The sequence below is a fragment of the Phalaenopsis equestris genome, unplaced genomic scaffold (genome assembly GCF_001263595.1).
Source record: "Phalaenopsis equestris unplaced genomic scaffold, ASM126359v1 Scaffold000403, whole genome shotgun sequence".
In the NCBI taxonomy this organism is placed as follows: Eukaryota; Viridiplantae; Streptophyta; class Magnoliopsida; order Asparagales; family Orchidaceae; genus Phalaenopsis; species Phalaenopsis equestris.
The window spans coordinates 1,390,548-1,403,776 of NW_018164845.1; the positions used below are offsets into that span (position 1 = coordinate 1,390,548).

A 13,229-nucleotide genomic window follows, 5' to 3' on the forward strand; every position below is an offset into this window, starting at 1 on the left:
GTCAGTTCTGGTGTTTTCCAAACACTAGGATGGTCGGCCAAGGCTGAGCTGGTGGCTAGGTGGTTCAGGGGAGCCAAAAGAGCTTAATGGTGATGGGCTTGGGGCTTGGGGCTTGGGAAGGCTGGTGGCAAATCTTAATACTTCTTTTGGTTTAGCCAATGGAAGAAATCCCCTAATTTTGGGGACCCTTGGTCCATGGCTCAATTAGGGGGATTAGGTGATGTGATTAGCATCCTAGGAGGTCTAAGCATGGCTGTAATGGTTAAGGGCTGAGTCCAATGGGTTAAGTTAATTTTGGTCATGATTTGAAATTTGGGATTTTTGGCTAAAGATTCATTTTAGGCTTGATTTGGGTTTATATCTAAACCAATTGATGGCTCTATTTGCACAAGTAACAAATCATGAGAAACTTAGCAAGTGAATTTGGTTGGGTTGGATCAATTGCAAGGTTCAATTTAATGGAATTTGGCTTATGGCCAATTTTGGGTTATTTGGGCTAGACTTGGGTTTGGATTGGGCTATGGTTTGGATTTTGGTCAATTTAAGGTTCAAATTGGTCCAAGAAATTGTGATGAAGAGTTTTAGATATCAATTGGGTGGAAATTATGGAGTTATGGAGTTCAATATGGGGAATTTTAGATTTTCGGGCAAAATTGGGGGTTATGATTTAGGTTGGATTTGGGTGAGGCTTGAGGCTAGGACAATGCAAATTGGATGCTCAAATTTATTTAAGGGAGTTCCATGAAGAGTTTAAAATTTAAAATGGAAGGATTTGGGCAAGTTAAGGGAATCAATTTGAGGAAATTTGAGGTTATGGTCAAAATTGAGGCTTTTGAGTGAGCTTGAATTTGGTTTAAAATTGGGTTCAACTGAGCTTGAATTTGGTTTTAATGGTATTTTGAATGATGAGTTTTGATTTGGAATTGAAATTGGGGAAGATTGAAGTTGATTTCGTGAAAATTGGGGGTAATTTGGGCGTTTTGGGCCTTTAGGGGTAATGTGAGAATTTTGGTCAAAATTGGTCAATTTGGTCAAATTGGGCTTAGTGGCATGGTATAAATTGGTTTTGAAAGTGTTTGAAATGATTTTTGGAGGTTTTGGGAAAATTTGGGTCACCAAGGACATTTTGGTAATTTTAATGATATTTTAAGAATTTTGGAAATTTTGGGGTGTTTTGGGCAATTTGGGTAGTTTCAAAGACTTTAATATGATTTTTGGTCAAAATTGTGTGGTTTGGGTAGTTTGAAAAAATTTAAGGTTTTAAGGTCAATTTGATAGTTTTGAGAAAGTTTGGGAACAAAAGGCTAAATTCAGTATTTGGGTAGGATGAGATCAATTGAGGATGCTAATCATAAAATTACCCCTTGTTGAGCCATGAGACCAAGGGAACTCCTATTATGGATCCTCCATGTACTGGTCTTAGCTAAACTCTAGCCTAGGGCTAATGGTTTAGTGGACCATTCACATGAGTTTCCAATAGAGTAAGGGATCAAGCTAGGCATCTTTGATTAAGGGTTGAGTTTGTGAGTGAAGATGAAGGGTATCAAGTGTGAGTGTGCAAGACTGACTAAGGCCACACCACCTAGAGCTAACCCTAGGGCCAAACAGTCCTATGGGGACTCTTCTTGAGCTCCCTCATATTGGCTCCACTTACTAAGTGCTAGAGGTTAGGTCCAACATGTGGAACTTCAAGATGAGCAAAGAAGAGTTTTAAAATTTCTAATTTCTTTACTAGTCTTTTAGAATTAGTCAACAGGAAAGTCTTATGGTTAGATCATAGGCTTCTAAAGAAAAAACAAAACCTCAACCAAAACATAGGTCAACAATCTTAGAATAAGAGTATAAATGTAGATTTTTACCTTTTCTTGAGAGATTGGAGAGGGGGTTTTGAGAGAAAATGCAAGGAATTGTACAAGCATTGCATGGATTAGCGGGAGACTTTATGGGCGAGATCTTCATCTTTCTTTAAAGGAGAAAAAGCTAAGTATTGTGTTTTCATTATCTTATGATTTTGTAAACACTTATCTAATGGATTTGCTTTGATGTAATGAAGATTTCCTTCGTGTTTTTTTGATGTGTTTTCTTCATGCTTTGTGAATAGTTTTTCTTACTCATTCTTCTTGTTAAGAAATATTGGCATGAGTAGATTATGTCGTTATTTTCAATTTACTTTTCTTTTGCAATGAGTAGGATTCTTGTTTAGGATTTTGGAATGCATGTTAGAATAGGTTTTGATTAAAAATGTGATGGTTTTTACTTAAACTTCATTTACATTGCAATTTAGGCCTTTTTTTAATGTTAAAATTCATTGTAATGGCATCAAAATTCGAGAGGGCGGTGTAATTCTCAACAAAGTGGAACCACATTTGATTTCATATATGAGAATATAGTCCATGAGGCTGAGTGCATAAATAAAGAAATAACTTTAATTGGTGTAGAATTGGAGATTTTAGGGTGACATACTAAAATCTTCAATTTGGTCTAGAGGTTTAGATACTAAAGTGAGATGTTAGCCCTCATGTGAGGTGAACATGGGAACTCTGAAGTGAGAGTCAGTATCTTCCCAGGCTAACCACAGATTTAGGGATCAAACTCTAGATTAGCCAATGTTCTTTGTCGCTCGTAAAGAGGATATTTAATATGCATGCTCCTATTTGTCACAACTACATTAAATTCTATGTATCTCATTCCTTCACATTTTCTATGACGTCCCAATTGTGAATAGTAGTTTTTAACATCTCAAAACTCTCCAAACCAATTCATCCAAAAAGGGTTATTTTTAGAATTAATATTTTCATTTAAGAGTAGTTATTGGTTGTTTTAAACTTAAAACTTACATTCAGGAGTACTTGTTAAAAAAAACACTTAAATTAACCTTCCAAACTAAGGACTGATAGTATTATACTAGAATTAGCCTAAGGGATTTCTTACCTCGCTTCTCTGTGGGATCGATACTGTGGTTTCAAAAAAAAAACTTATATTACTTGAAATAATACGTATACTTGCGTAGAACCCCTAGTGTATGAATTATTTTCTATATTTTATAACAATTGATTTTGCACACTGGCCCCTAAATATAAATTAGGTCAAGTTTTTTGTCATATTTTGGAAGTTAAATAACTGCGTAATTACAGGTCGGGTCATACACCCATCATAGATGCTAGATAAAAGAAAAATATCATTATTAATATGCATACAATAATGAATTAACTGCTCGTGATTGACAAGAATGTCAATCTTCGCAATATATTTCCATAAAACCAAAAATCTGTTATTACTATTAGAAAAGAGGTTGAAATTGCCAATTATATTAAGATATTTGTCATTATTCTTGAAAGCCACAAATAGCTCAAGAATGCTAACAAAATTAAGTTTATAAGAATGAATCAAATTTTGGAGTCTATCAGAGGCATTTAGCTTACCAATGCCCCTAATATTCCAAATCAGAAAATTAAACTTCTTCAATAAAAACTTTTAATCCTCTAGTGATTTAGAGGAATATACCAAATTTTCTTTTTCCATATCTTCTCCAACCTGAATTTGATTAACAACCTCTTGGTTAACATATCTGAGTACCCTATTTCCTTTATTTTCCCTTTTTTTTGCAGCCTTTTGAATTATCCAATCTTCTTCTAATTCTAATCTAGTAACCAAATAATCATCCACAAAAGAAACAACATTTGTAACCAAATTAGATTTCCATCCCTATTGCTACAAGAAACCTCCCTACCTTAAGAAACCTTTTGATTGCAAATATTATTATCTTGGTTATCCAAGACAGTGTCCCTATTAGTAAGTTAATTAGTGGTATCCAAAAAGATGTTAGGTGATTAAAATTAATAACACCATTCATCTCCTTTTCTCCATGTTGAACACAAACAGTTATCACATTAGATTGTATTTTATTAAAATCATTATTTTGCAAAATAGGATAATGGTTAGATGGAACATCATTTATAACCATTTTCTTATTTTGTAAATTATTTTTTTAGTCTCTGATCGGACACAAAAAAATTGGATAAGCAATGTCCATACAACCGACATTTACTACAATATGGTGGAGTGTATTCCAATTCCACGCTTTTTCAGTATCTAGAATTTGAGTCACCAATCCAAATAGAGTCACCAAAAGGGAGTGTTACATCCCTTTCAATCAAAACTCTGGCCACAGAAGGCCTTGAGCAATTTAAGGTAGCAACATCAATCTTCATTAGTGTTCCATAAATTGATCCCAAAGAATAAAGAACATGTCTTAAATAAGTTTAATCTCAAACATGGAAACTTTAGCCAAACTAAAACTATTGGTGACTCCTTTTGGGTCATAATCAATAGACCACTTAAGAATCTTCATATTTACCTTATCTATTTGCAATGATTTTCTTGCAAACAACAAGGTATAATCATCTACCTTTTCTAGGAGAATCATGAGATTTCTATCACCTAACATTCCAATTTTTTCTCAAATTTAAGATCTGCAAAAAATTTTCTAATGATCTCCATCATTGGATGAGTTGAAGATAAATTTACCTATTAAGGTGAATTTCAAAAGAGCAGCAAGAGCTAGAGTTTCCTCTTCGGAATATATTAATGCAAGTTTACCATTCTTTCTTGTGGCCTTTTAAGCAGACTGCTCATATTATCATCAACCAACAAACCTTTGTATTCCACAGGAAATAAGCAATTATTTGCATGATTATTGTCATGAACTTTCTTTCCCAAAACTACCTCTAAGAAGGTAGGCCGGTTTGAATTATCCTCCATAGTAGTCAAAGAAAAAGGAAACTTCAGAAGCAAAAAGATAGATTAAAGAAACACGAAAGGTAAACAAGAAACAAGATGCTTCTTAAGCTTCTTCCATAACCAAATGCACGACGAAAGAAAAACCAAGAAACATACTAAATCAAAAAAGAAAAAAAAACAAACCAAAAAACCCAAACTGAGTGCTAGAAAAAATAATCAGAATGTCAGCAATAAATCCAAACAAGAAATCTCTTGAAGAAGATAAAATACCCTGCCAAAAAACAAATCGATCACAGAAGCAAAGAGAGATCAAAGGAATCTCACTTATCTAAGTCTATAAGTGCTTCAAATCACCAAACCTTTTGTCCAAATTAAAAACCAAAAATGATGTATGATTTGTATTTAATTGACCATCTTGCCCACAAAGATATGCTTAATAAAAAAAAAACATCTTATATTGCTTTGAACTAATGATTAGATGTATTGCTTACAATAATTTTAAGATTATCCGGCGGAATCCTTATTAACCCTTAAATTTTTTTTTTAAAAAAATAAGATTAATAAGCCTATTAAACATACTTGCTTGCTCAGCTTTTAAAATAATGATTTTATTATTGAGTAATCTCAAGTTGATCATTGATGGTAGCAGGTCTATTCTTTTTTATCGGATAATTTTTTGTAAACTTTCATATTTTATTTGATTAAAATCTAAAATTTATTTTCAATAGTTACAACTGTTAAATATCTTTTTTCTTATTTTTTTCTCGAACATATGAATGAGAACTTTAATGACTTCGTTCCTATGGGTATCTATTAATGTGTTGAGATATGCATCTTCATAATTCACTTGGAAGTGATTTGTTTGCAAATAATTATCATAGCTATTAATAAATTTTGAATCACATTTCAAAGATATTTCTCCTAGAGATTCAACGCAAGAATGAATAGAATTACACTAAAGTGTTATTAAAACTTTAAACATCATCTAAATTTAAGCTAAACAAAATGACTAATATCACCATAATTAAAAGATATGATTACCCTTTTTTTCTTTTTTCTTTTTTTTTTAATTTCTGGTTAGTATACTTCAGTTAGGCATTATGATGTTTTTTCCTTTCTTTACATTTTGAGTATTGTTTATTTTTGTCAAACTTTAAGGGCGAGATTTTAAGGAGAATTATTTACCCAAAATTAGTGCCGTCAAGAAAACAATTTGTTCGCAAATAGCTCATATTTGAAGAGTGAAATCATATTTGAAATAATATTAAATTATACATACTTCCTGCTAAATATTCCTTTAAAGCTATTCATACTCAAGATTACACAATTTTCATTCATAACAAATATTACATGTGAATAACATGCCCTTTCTTCTTAATTCGTAATTAGGGTTGTAAGTTTAAACACAAGTAATATGACAGGAAAAAAAAAGGTTTGAGTGATATCTTAAATCACTAAAAAAATAGCATCTACTCCATGCATGTTAAACATCATTATATTAATCTTGTCAACACCAGATGCATTTTATTCCAAACTAATTAGAAATTAGTATTTAAAAATCATAACTACGTTTATCATGAATTTTAATCAACATTGAACAAATCTAAATAATGCATCAAAGCAATCTTAAATGATCAAACGTTCTCAATATCCTCAATTCGTACTGACAATTCCATAATATTTCAAAAGCTCTACATATTAAAAGAGATTAGAGAAATTTTTTAATCACACAAATATCTGAATTAAGAGAGATGGAGAGAGATTCAAAATGTTCAAGATCCTCGACCCATAATTCTAATTCCAACCTACTTCAAAACCTGTACACATTGAAATGCACAATTCTATTGTGTGATCAAAATTGTATTAATAAATTAAAAAATTTACATACATACCATGCAATCCTAATCTACATACACTTATAACAAGTTGGTGTTATAAACTTGTTGAATCCAAATTTGTGCTTTGGACTGTGCCCAAAGGATCTTGCTGAGGGAGGGAGGGAGGGTGTGCTGCCCCATCGGGGGGGGGGGGGGGGGGTTAGATTGCAAGTGATGGAAAAAGGAAGCATGTAGGGGGAGAGAGAGAGAGGAAGCATGTAGGGGGAGAGAGAGAGACAAAAGAGACCCCTTTTACATCCAAGAGGTCTTCTAATTATAGAGAGAAAAGAGGGGGGGGAGAAAATTACATATATACCCCCGTTATAAGGGGGGTCATGAGGGGTAACCCAATCTTTTTACTACTCGAACCGGTCTTCCTGGAGCTCCTTGTTGCTGGATTCGTCGGTGTCAGGTGGTCGAGTGGCAAATAAAATATCGAAGTTCATGTGCTAGTTATGTTAAAATAAAGAATTGGGTGGTATGCATGTAAAATATTTGGTTTCAGAGGTGCTTAGTCCTAGTCGGTAGGGTGTGGGTGGTCGGCCGGGTGGTTGGCTATTGGGCAGCTTACATGGTCGATCGAAAGGGGTGATTAACTAGCTCAGCATGCCCCCTTTGCTTGAGGGAATAGAATATTCCTTTATGTTTCTAGAAAACATCTTTCTTTTAAAGTCTGGCAGTTAGATATGGGCAATAAATGCTAGTGTGCCTTGGGCTTTCATCTCTAGGAGGCTGATTAAAGTGGAATTGCTTTGACGTTATTCCTCCAAGTTAAGTCTTTTATCCCAACTGGCCTGCTGGTTCGTCCGCAAGGGTGGGTGGCTGAACGATAAGGCTGTCTAATCGGTTCGCCGGCAAGGGTGGGCGGCCAGTTCACCGCCTAAGGTGGTCGGGCGGCAAGGTGTGGTCGGTCTACGTTGCCGGTTGACATGGGGTGGCCAGTCCAAGTGGTAGGTCGGTTGGATGAGGGCGACGCTCATTGGTGCTAGCGACTCCTCCGGCAGCGACCTCCTCGATGGCGACTGTTCCTTTGATTTTACCAGAGAGGCCTATTTTTTAAGCTATACATAAAGCCTCAGAGTTTTTCACATCTTGGAGGTGAAGCGACCATAGTCTTGAGAACATTATCCCATAAGTTTAATAATTTTTCACTATCTTCTTCCCATCTTTTTGGTGAATTGGTCCGACAGAAGAATAATTAATTGCTAGTGTTCATATCTTTGGAGAATATAATCAAGCTATCCTTTTAGATTTTTTGATCGAAAAATTCTCACAACTCAAGCTCGCTTATTACCCATCTTTCCTATCATTTTCGGAACATCACCTCTAGCAGGCCTCACCTTAGCGGCGAATTTTAGGCGGTATTGTCAATGTCGTTGCAAGGGGAACCATCGACTTACTAGTAGAATGATTTGTGTCGTACTCCTTACAGATCTTGTCACTTCGGGACAGAGAACAACCTCCATAGCTTCTTCCAACTTGAGCTTTGAGATTTCTTGAGGGAGAGAAGCTTTGTTTGCTCATCCCAAATGAGAGACTCAAGTCAAGAGATTGATCTTTGGAATGCTCTTCCGGAAGGAGAGACTTAGAGAGTTAGAGGATTTGTTTTGCTCACCCCAGAAGGGAGGCATTGAGTGCTCTGCTTAGAAAGAATTAGTTGGCTCGCCCAGGAGGGGAGACTTAGAAAGAGAGTGTGTGTAATCTTTTTTTTTTTTGGAATGCTCTCACGGATGAGGGGTTTAAGTAAGAAAAGAGATGTCTTTTATGTTTCTTTTTTTATTTGTATTTACTTTATCTACATCCTTCTTTTATTTCATTTATTTTTTCTCTTTCTTCCTTAATGAATAATAAGTAAATAAGGTAGAGTGGGGAAGTGCTTATCTTTTTCTTATCATTCTATACGTTACTTGCTAGCCTTTGGAGTATGAGGTAACTCATTTCCTTTCTCTGCTTTTATCCTTTTCTTTTTGTCTTTTCCTCCTTTTATCTGCTCTTCCCTTTACTTTATATATTGTTAACATTTTTTCTTTTTTTCTCTTTGTATTGTCATTTTATATTTGCATCTTCACTTCTTCTTCTCTTCTTCTCCTTTTTTTCCTTTATTTTTAGTTTCTTGCTTTGATCTCTTATTTCTCTATCATTTGACTTTAAACTTTATTGACGGCACGTTCCACGCTCACTTTACCTTTAAGATATTGAATCCAAATCTATCATTTGGATTATGCTCAAGGGTAGAGCCGGATTCCGGGAGGTGGAGAAAGAGAGGGAGAGAATGAGAGAGGGTTGCCCCGTCAGGGGGGAAAATAAGGGTGGTCCCCGGGCTCGGCGACCCCTTTTATTCCACACAAGTTTTAGGTTCAAGTAGGGGAGAAGGAGAGCAAGCTCTCTACATGAGGAGAGGGGGGGAACCTAAGGAACCCGTTTTACATCCAACGGGTCTTCTATTTATAGAGAAAAGAGAGAGTAGAGAGAAAATTACATATATACCTCTGTTATAAGGGAGGTCCTGAGGGGTACACTAATCTTTTTCTTGCTTGAACCAGTTTTCCTGGAGCCCTTTCTTGTTGCTAGATTCATCGACGTCGAGTGGCTGGCCCAAGCGACTGGGTGGCAAACAAACTATCGATGTTTAGTTGCTATTTATGTAAAGATAAAGAATTGGGAGGTATGCATGTAAAATATTTGGTTTGAGAGGTAAGTATGTAAAATATTTGGTTTGAGAGGTCGTCGGTCTGAGTCGGCCGGTTGGAGATGGCCAACCGAGTGGCTGGTTGTTGGGCGACTAACATGGCGATCGAAAGGAGTGACTGACTGGCTCAGCATGCCCCCTTTGCTTGAGGGAATAAAATATTCCTTTATGTGCCTAGAAAACACCATCTTTTAAAGTCTAACCGTGAGATATGGACAATAAATGCTAGTGTGCCTGGCTTTTATCCATAGGAGGCTAATAAAAGTGGAGCTGTTTTGACGTTATTCCTCCACGTGAAGGCTTCCATCCCAATTGGTTGGCTCGTTCTTCGGTAAGGGTGGCCAACCCATGTGGTCGGCCAGCAAGGTTTAGCCGGCCGGTTGGATGGGGGTGGCACTCGGTGGTGCTGGCAAGTCCGCCGGAGGCAACATCCTTGGTGATGGTGGTTCCTTCCATTTGATGAGGGAGGCCAATTTTTTAGGTTGTACAAAATCTACGAATGAAAAGGTGAAAAAGATGGTGACCGTGGTATTTTGTATGTGATATCAAAGATTTTGAGTGGTATGGATGTAAATAATATATGTTTAGGTGTTAGCTGAGTAAATAAATAAGAATTATTAATAGATATAGTTACTTGCATAATCTCTAACTTTTTTTTAAAATCATGCATGTTACTAATCCTTCATGAAAAAACGTGATTTTGTCCAATTAAAATAGATAAAAACTCTGCAAAAGACAAGACAAAAAACTTCTCTTTTCAAAACGGAAAAAAAATTGGTGACGCTTAATTTCACCCAAATAATAATCATACATGTTCAATAAAGATGTTCTACCAAAAAACTATAGAAATCTTGATCTAAATAACGTTGTTGTATACTAGAAATATAACTCACTCCCAAGTCAACTGGTGGGTATGGCAACCAGTAACCGCTAAGTTCGATTAAAAACATGAACAGAAAATAGTCAGGTCCAATCTTATGCTTACAGTGAACTCCTGAATTTGGCATCATAATCTTGGGATTTCTGCAGAAGGCCAATTAGAAAACATCAGAAACATAGGTAGATTTAAATCACCAAAACAGCTAAAACAGAACAGCTTAGAGCTTGCTTGGGATATATTTTGTTTTCTTTCTTTTTTATCTGATTTATTTTTACATTATGCTTGCTTGGGATATATTTTGTTTTCTTTCTTTTTTATCTGATTTATTTTTACTTTATTGTTTAAAAAAATATTAGTTTAGTGTATATTTTCAAGTGTTTTCAATTTTATTTGTAAAATAAATCCACATTTTTAAAAAATACTCTAATTTTAAGGTGTTTCTGAGTGTTTCTTAAACAATTAAACATGTTTATAACATATCAAATATTTTTTTTTCCAAATAAAGCATAAAAAAAGAAATAAATATGATCCCAACAACATCGTAGTTACTTCAACCAATCAGTCGACCCCAAAATAATGTTAAACAGTAAATACATTTTATTTTTCTCTTTTTTTTTTTTTCTGAGGGGAAATAACAGTACATGTGCAGTAAATAAAAATAAAGTAAAATCAATAACCACTGGCTTCATGCATTTTGCTAATATAAATAGCAGCCTATTGTAGCACAAGTCTTTGGTGTATATTTCCATGAATATTGAAACATTCATAACATAACCATCAGCATTATCCTAGGTCAAACGTACCATAAACGTGGCAGATATTGATCTTCCTGCGAACCATCGCATGTGCATTGCACGTTGACAATTAACTGCTGCAGCCACCGATTCAAATCGCAAATATACACTGCCATTGTTGCAGTACCTAGATAAACGAGTGAAATAATTTACAACTAAAATGAAAACTTGGGAGGTTATTTCCTTTTTCTTTTTTTTAAGACTGCTTGGGAAGAATAATAGAAAGTTACGCAAATTTCAAATTTGTGTCCAGTAATAAAGAATCAATTAAGAAAAACATAGCAATTGTGCTTAGGGTAATTAGCCAGAGGCCACTCAAACTTTACAGCAGCAATCAAATTTAATAAAATGGATATCAGCGTTATCAAGCATGCAAGCCATGTGTGTTCTAGAAGTACTGTAAAATCATTATGGCCGTTCATAAATGGAAAAATTCATCATGACCATCAAAGCAAGCTTCTTGTGGTAATAAGCATAAATGAAGGGGCATTTACATACATACCACACAATTCTTATATGTTCACATATCTAACACCCAAACTTTCAAATTTACATATATAACACCCAAATCATTGACATCATATAAAATATTCCACTATCATTGACTTTTTATAAGTGAAATACACCTTTTCAGGCATAGGTATTTAATACCAAGGTGGTAGAAATGTAAATATCAAACTTCAGGTGTTGAGACATGTAAACGCATACCTATGTGGTATGCATGTATTTTTTTCTCATATTTAGACCACAAAAACTTGGTTAAACAGGAAGATAATATACTGTATTGCTTTAAGTCTTGACTGCCCTTGTCACATGCATGGCCAGCTAACTGTGTGCATTCTGATTGAGTGGCCAGAGCGAACAAAAAAAAAAAAAAAAAAAAAAACGCGCCGTGATTGCCAAGGGGATACACTTAAATGATAATGATGGACAACAAAATATAAAAGGATAGATTACTTTTTATAGAGATAAACATTTGTTACATTGGTAAAAAAAACAAACAAATTAATAATCCGAGCAAGTTGTACTTAGTTTTTCATTATTTGATGGTCATTTAGTTTGCAATTTCAGTAAATTTGAGATATGTCTATGATGATGGCCTATTAAAATGGGATGATTTCTCCTTGATCAGGCTGGTGTTTCTGATCTGGGTGAGTTCTTATATGGTTGAGTTTAAATAGTCAAGGCTTGATGGTCTATTATGTTGATTCAGGTTTGAATAGTACATATCTTTCGTGTGTGTACCTATGGCTTGGTTGGTTCATATGGCTTTGTGTTTGGTTTCTGACTTCTGTGTGGCTCTTCTTGTGGCTTTAGCACGTGATTCCTGTGAGATTTTTGCTGCTACATATAGGTTTGGGTTAGGTATTTTAAATTGAACCAATGGGAAGCAACCAACTCAGAAATAGATGTTTATAAAAAGTAAAATATATATATATATTAACATCCGTGTTAATGAATATCAAGGTTTGAATTGCACAATTGACTATAGAACCATTTTATGTCGATGACAAAAGGCTTAAGCCTAGCAGCATTTTAAGGTTAAATCATCAGTATCAATACATTTTGTAAAATAAGAAATGCAAAAAAAAAAAGAACCATACTAATATGCTAAAATTGAAGTACGCTTGTAATAGATGTTACAGTAATATCGAAGTAATTTTTCAAAGAATATAAAAAAGTCAAATTTTACCAAAGATAATTTCTTTCACTCCCAAATCAACATTTAATCTAAGCCTTTCAGCACTCCAATGGCAATAGCAACGTCCATACGGTTGAGAAGGCACGTGTAGATGGACCGGATAGGTTGTGTTTGGCATAGCGTTTTAGCCGCGGCGCATTTGAGTGATGCGGTTCCCGTCTTTTGTTTAAAATGGAGTGGGCGCATTTCATTAAATGCGCCCGATAATTTCATACAAGGCCTGAGCCACGCATTCACTGCTTATTCAATTCGCTATTGCCCACGTGGGCGGTCTCGATCGCATTCACTGCATCCTTCGAGCTGCCCATGATTTTTCCTCCTCTTATTCTTTTCTTCGATCTTCAGCACCTATGACAAGGAAAACCCGGCGTGGAGAGTTCCATTCATCTCCTTCCTCCTTTGGTATCGTTTACCTCCTCTATTCTTGATAACTTTGCTCTATTAGGTATGTGTTTTGCACAAAAACCCATTTGTTTTGGGATTGTTTACCCTCCTATATTCTTGGTGACTTTGCTCTATTACATACATAGCACCAAAAACATTTGGT

General features: G+C 35.1%; 1 long non-coding RNA gene across 1 annotated transcript; it reads right to left on the reverse strand.

Annotated features, from left to right (window-relative positions):
• Positions 1–10,090: 10,090 nt before the first annotated feature.
• Positions 10,091–12,470, reverse strand: LOC110026906. The gene is made up of 3 exons (XR_002294281.1): positions 12,226–12,470; positions 10,990–11,107; positions 10,091–10,329 (listed from the first exon to the last, which is right to left on the reverse strand). It is a non-coding gene; the product is annotated as an uncharacterized LOC110026906 (long non-coding RNA).
• Positions 12,471–13,229: the final 759 nt, after the last annotated feature.